The 6,360-nt window shown below is 61.1% G+C and overlaps 1 pseudogene; it reads right to left on the bottom strand.

Moving 5' to 3' along the window:
• Window positions 1-90: 90 nt before the first annotated feature.
• On the bottom strand, window positions 91-4,638 carry LOC113979730 (annotated as a pseudogene).
• Between the last annotated feature and the right edge of the window lie 1,722 nt (window positions 4,639-6,360).

The raw sequence follows: 6,360 nt of genomic DNA, 5'->3' as shown, positions 1-6,360 counted from the left end.
TCCAGGGGTTGCCTCACCATCAGGGGCTTCATTCGGGGTGGAAGCAGAGGACATGGTTCTTCCCACAGTCGGGGCACTCGTAGGGCTCCCTTACTGATGGGTCCTTTGGTGTTTGGTCAAGGCAGAGCTGCTGGAGAAGCTCTTCCCACACTCCCCACACTTGTAGGGCCTCTCCCCGGTGTGGATGCGCCGGTGGGTGACGAGGGTGGAGTTCTGCTTGAAGCCCTTCCCGCAGTCAGTGCAGCGGAAGGGCCTCTCATCCGTGTGCGTCCGCTGGTGCAGGAGGAGATTGGAGCTGGTCTGAAACCTCTTCCCACATTCCAAGCACTTGTAGGACCGTTCCCCAGTGTGGATGAGCTGGTGTTTGATCAGGGTGGAGTTCCGCTTGAAACCCTTCCCGCAGTTGGTGCAGCAGAAGGGCCTCTCATCTGTGTGCATCTGCTGGTGCAGGAGGAGATTCCCGCTGGTCTGAAACCTCCTCCCACAATCCAAGCACTTGTAGGGCCGTTCCCTGGTGTGGATGCGCTGGTGGTTGTGGAGGGTGGAGGTCTGGCTGAAGCTCTTCCCTCATTCCAGACACGTGTAGGGCCGTTCCCCAGTGTGGATGAGCTGGTGTCGGATCAGGTTGGATCTGTCCCTGAAGCTCTTCCCACATTCCCCACACGTGTAGCGACGTTCCCCAGTGTGGATGTGTGGGTGTTGGATCACGTTGGAGCTCTGCCTGAAGCTCTTCTCACATTCCAAGCACCTGAAGGGCTTCTGCCTGCTGGGAGGCTGCTCAGGGACCACCAGGTCACAGCTCCGCCTCAAGCTCCAGCCACCTTTCTGGCACAGGCTGGCTCTTTCCTCCTCAGAGCACCCTGGGCTGGCTTTGGAGCCCCTCCAGCAGGGGCATCGCCAGGCCTTTTCCTCCCTGCTGCCTTCCTGCGCAATGGAGCCCTTCAAAACGGCCTCTCCCACCAGGGTCTGCCAGGGGGATTTGTCCTCCGTGCTCTCCGTCCTCAGCTCGGGGCCTGGGGCAGGAAACAAGAAGGACAGGGAGGGGATTTGCCTCCAGCCCAGAGGGAAGGCCAAGGACATCCCCCCAACTCCGGGCCCGGCAGGACGGCGGCGGCAGCGGGGTTGTCCTGCAGCCGGGGGCCATGCTCGGCTGCCAGAGCCAGCACAACACCCGCCCAAAGGGCCACTGACTTCCTCCTCACCTGCCTGGGGGACCCAAGGCATCTTCCTCTTCCTCGCAGCCTCCTCCTCCATCCGCCCAAGCTTTGAGAAGAAGAAATCCTGATGGGGGGGAAACAAGGGCTGAGCGTGTTGGCTTGGGGGTTCCTCCTGCCCAAGTCCATCTCTAGAACTCACTGGGCATCCTGTGACCATAAAAACCTCCAAAACACCAAGATTCAGCCCAGAAAAACCAAAATCACTGAGATTTAGGCAACAACCCCCCCAGAAAGAGTGAGATGAACCTCACCCCAAACTGCAAGAAGTTGAGATTCAGCCAAAAAATATTCCAAACTATGAAGATTCAGTCCAAAAAAACTCTCACAGAATTTTCCCTCTCTGGTCTTTCCCCTCTTGGGTTCGCAGGGTCTCCCCTGTCTGGGATGCTGGGGATCCCACTTAGGGATGCTGGGAGTGTTGGGGGTCCCAAGGGTCCCTTCTCCTCTGACTCTCGCCTTCGGGGTGCCACGTTCCCAGACATTCCCCCTCTCCAGGTTCTACACTCTGTTATCCCAGGGATCCCAGGGGTCCCCACTGTCCAGGCTTCTCCTTCTCTATGCCCCCCCTTTCAGGCTCCTGGGGGTCCCGGGGTTCCTCCCTCTCCGTGCTCCCTCCTCCAGGCTGCCGGGGGTCCCACAGCTCCAGCATCACCCCGCTCCACCCTCCACACTCGGCAGCTCCCGGGCTCCACACCCACCCCCGGCACTCCCGGGGGTCCCCAAAACCGCTGCGTTTCCCCCGCCAGCAATGGGCTGACAATGGAGCCGGCGGGGCCTGACCCAGCAACACCAACCCCCACTATGGGGGGGGACCCGCAACCCCCGCCCACCGCTGGGGCTCTGCCGCCAACCCAGCCCAGCACCCCCAAAAAACACCTCCCGCCCACCCCCAACAGCCCCCAAGGGCACAGCCCTACACAAGGGCCGGCTGTGCCCAAGGCAACCAAACAGCCCCACAGGTGGGGGGACACCAGAGGCTGCCCCAGAACAATGAGAGCAGGGAGTGGATTGGGCCCCCTGACACGTGGGCGGGCTCTGGCTTCAGCCTGACCAGGGGTAATTTGGCACCAACAGCATGGCCCCGACTGCTGGCTCGGCACAGGGGGCCCGAACTCCCCCCTCTCCAGGCTCTCGGGGCTCTCGCAGCTCCCCCCTCTCTCCAGCCTCCTCCACTCTACAGGGATCAAGACATGGGGACACAGAGGGACCCCCACAGCAATCCTGCTCCTGGTCCCCCCCCTCCCCTTAGCCCCCCTCTCCCACCTCTTTCCTGGGCTGTTCCCTGGTGTGGATGCGCTGGTGTCGGATCAGGTGGGAGCTCTGTCTGAAGCTCTTCTCACGTTCCCGACACATATAGGGCCGTTCCCCAGTGTGGATGTGGCTGTGCCGGATCAGGTGGGAGGTTTGGCTGGAGCTCTTCCCACAATCCCTACACGTGTAGCGACGTTCCCCGGTGTGGATGTGCTGGTGTCGGATGAGGTGGGAACTCTTCCTGAAGCTCTTCCCACATTCCAAGCACCTGAAGGGCTTCTGCCTGCTGGGAGGCTGCTCAGGGACCACCAGGTCAGAGCTCTGCCTCAAGCTCTGGACGCCTTCCCGGCACAGGCTGGGTCTTTCCTCCTCAGAGCACCCTGGGTTGGCTTTGGAGCCCCTCCGGCGGGAGGATCTCCGGCCCTTTTCCTCCCCGCTGTCTTCCTGCGCTTTGGAGCCCTTCAAATCAGCCTCTCCCACCAGGCTCTGCCAGGGGGATTTGTCCTCCGGGCTCTCCATCCTCAGCTAGGGGCCTGGGGCAGGAAGCAAGAAGGACAGGGAGAGGATTTGCCTCCGGCCCAGAGGGAAGGCCAAGGACATCCCCCCAACTCCGGGCCCGGCAGGACGGCGGCGGCAGCGGGGTTGTCCTGCAGCCGGGAGCCATGCTGGGCTGCCAGAGCCAGCACAACACCGGCCCAAAGCGCCACTGACTTCCTCCTCACCTGCCTGGGGGGCCCGCGGCATCTTCCTCTTCCTCGCAGCCTCCTTCTCCATCCGCCCAAGCTTTGGGAAGGACAAATCCTGATGGGGAAGCAAACAAGGGCTGAGCCTGTTGGTTTTGGGGTTCCTCCTGACCAAGTCCATCTCTAGAACTCACTGGGCATCCTGTGTCCATAAAAACCTTCAAAACACCAGGATTCAGCCAACAACCACCCAGAAAGAGTGAGATGAACCTCCCCAAAAAAACGCAAGAAGTTGAGATTCAGCCAAAAAATATTCCAAACTATGAAGATTCAGTCCAAAAAAACTCTCACAGAAGTTCCCCCTCTCTGGTCTCTCCGCTCTTGGGTTCGCAGGGTCTCCCCTCTCTGTGATGCTGGGGGTCCCACTTAGGGATGCTGGGAGTGTTCGGGGTCCCAAGGGTCCCTTCTCCTCTGACTCTCACCTTCGGGGTCCCATGTTCCCAGACATTCTCCCTCTCCACGTTCTCCACTTTGTTGTCCTGAGGATCCCAGGGGTCCCCACTGTCCAGGTTTCCCCTTCTCCGCGCCCCCCATTTCAGGCTCCCGGGAGTCACGGGGTTTCTCCCTCTCCGTGCTCCCCCCTCCAGGCTGCCGGGGGTCCCCCAGCTCCAGCACCGCCCCGCTCTGCCCTCCACACCCGGCAGCTCCCGGGCTCCACATCCAGCCCCGGCACTCCCGGTGGGGCCCCAAAACCGCTGTGTCCAAAACCGCCGGCACCGGGCTGACAATGGAGCCGGCGGGGCCTGACCCAGCAACACCAACCCGCACCGCGGGAGGGACCCACATCCCACCGCCCACCGCCGGGGCTCTGCCGCCAACCCAGCCCGGCACCCCCAAAAAACACCTCCCGCCCACCCCCAACAGCCCCCAAGGGCACAGCCCTGCACAAGGGTCGGCTGTGCCCAAAGCAACCAAACAGCCCCACAGGCAGGGGGACACCAGAAGCTGCCCCAGAACGAGAGCAGGGAGTGGATTGGGCCCCCTGACACGTGGGCGGGCTCTGGGTTCAGCCTGACTGGGGCAATTTGGCACCAACAGCACAGCCCCGACCGCTGGCTTAGCACAAGGGGCCCGAACTCCCCCCTCTCCAGGCTCTCGGGGCTCTCGCAGCTCCCCCCTCTCTCCAGCCTCCCCTACTGTCCAGGGATCAAGGCATGGGGCACCAAGGCACCCCCACGGCAATCCCGCTCTCTCTCTCCCCCCTCCCCTTAGCCCCCCTCTCCCACCTCTTTCCTGGGCTGTTCCCTGGTGTGGATGCGCTGGTGTCGGATCAGGTGGCATCTCCGGCTGAAGCTCTTCCCACATTCCCCACATAAATAGGGCCGTTCCCCAGTGTGGATGGAACGGTGTCGGATCAGGTGGGAGATTCTTCTGAAGCTCTTCCCACATTCCTGACATCTGTAGGGTCGTTCCCCAGTGTGGATGTGCTAGTGGGTGAGGAGGTCTGTGCTCTGCCTGAAGCTCTTCCCACATTCCAAGCACCTGAAGGACTTCTGCCTGCTGGGAGGCTGCTCAGGATCTATCAGGTCGGAGCTCTGCCTCAAGCTCCAGCCGCCTTCCCGGCACAGCCTGGGTCTTTCCTCCTCAGAGCACCCTGGGCTGGCTTTGGAGCCCCTCCTGTGAGAGGATCTCCGGGTCTTTTCCTCCCCGCTGCCTTCCTGTGCCACGGAGCCCTTCAAAACGGCCTCTCCCACCAGCTTCTGCCGGGGGGATTTGTCCTCCGTGCTCTCCATCCTCAGCTCGGGGCCTGGGGCAGGAAGCAAGAAGGACAGGGAGGGGATTTGCCTCCGGCCCAGAGGGAAGGCCAAGGACATCCCCCCAACTCCGGCCCCGGCAGGACGGCAGCGGCAGCGGGGTTGTCCTGCAGCCGGGGGCCATGCTGGGCTGCCAGAGCCAGCACAACACCAGCCCAAAGGGCCACTGACTTCCTCCTCACCTGCCTGGGGGACCCGTGGCATCTTCCTCTTCCTCGCAGCCTCCTCCTCCATCCGCCCAAGCTTTGGGAAAGAGAAATCCTGATGGGGAAGAAAACAAGGGCTGAGTGCAATGGCTTGGGGGTTCCTCCTGCCCAAGTCCATCTCTAGAACTCACTGGGCATCCTGTGACCATAAAAACCTCCAGAACACCAAGATTCAGCCCAGAAAAACCCAAACCACTGAGATTCAGGAAACAACCACTCAGAAAGAGCGAGATGAATCCCCTCCCAAACTGTAAAAAGTTAAGATTCAACCAAAAAATACTCTCAAATATGAAGCTTAGTCCAAAAAATCTCTCTCAGAAGTTCCCCCTCTCTGGTCTCTCCCCTCTACAGTTTGGAGGGTCTCCTCTGTTCAGGATGCTGGGAGTGTTGGGGGTCCCAAGGGTCCCTTTCCTCTGTGACTCTCGCCTTCCGGGTGCCGCATTCCCAGACATTCCCCCTCTCCAGGGTTTCCACTTTGTTGTCCCGGGGATCCCAGGGGTCCCCACTGTGCTGCTCTGAACCAGCAGAGTAGTTAGAGAACAGATGGTGGTAAAGTGTGGTCTGTGCCAAGTGTTTTAGGACTCTTTGGCCCAAAGAAATGTCTGTGCCCTGAGAACATTGGATCCAGTAGCCCCCAGAAGCAACCCCACAGGAAGTTGGGAGCTCAGGGGGGCCACCCCCCTTTGCCAACTGCCCTGTGCCTAAAGACCCTCATAGGACCGTCAGACCCACCAGACCACCCCTCCTTTTTCCACCCTTTTCCCTGTTCCTTCCACTTTTCCATGGTCCCCTCAATCCCCAGCCCCCCATAGATCACTTTTGGGGTCCCAACCCCCACTTTTTTCCTCTCTCCTACCCCTTCCACATCATCCCTCCACTCCCCAGCCCCTTCATGCTCAGTTTGGGGGTCCCACCCTCCCTTTTCCCACTTTTCTGACCTCTCCCACCCATTTCCCATCATCCCCTAAAACTCAGAGCCCCTCCCCCTCCACTTTTGGGGGGTTCCCACTTCCCTCCCACTGAGTTTGGGTTCCTACCACCCCTTTTGTCCCCTCTGACCCCCCTTTTCCCACCATTCCCCCTCTTCCCACCCCCCACTCACCCGAGAGCTCCTCGCCCGCAGCTGGGGGGGCTCCCAGCGCCACCAGTGCCCAGAGAAGTCCCCCCAGAAAAGGGGTTGGGTGGGGTC

The sequence above is a fragment of the Neopelma chrysocephalum genome, unplaced genomic scaffold, assembly GCF_003984885.1.
Source record: "Neopelma chrysocephalum unplaced genomic scaffold, ASM398488v2 Primary Assembly neopelma1_88357, whole genome shotgun sequence".
NCBI lineage: Eukaryota > Metazoa > Chordata > Aves > Passeriformes > Pipridae > Neopelma > Neopelma chrysocephalum.
Note: the sequence above shows the minus strand (reverse complement) of the source record. Positions and strands in the feature narration are given on the sequence as shown.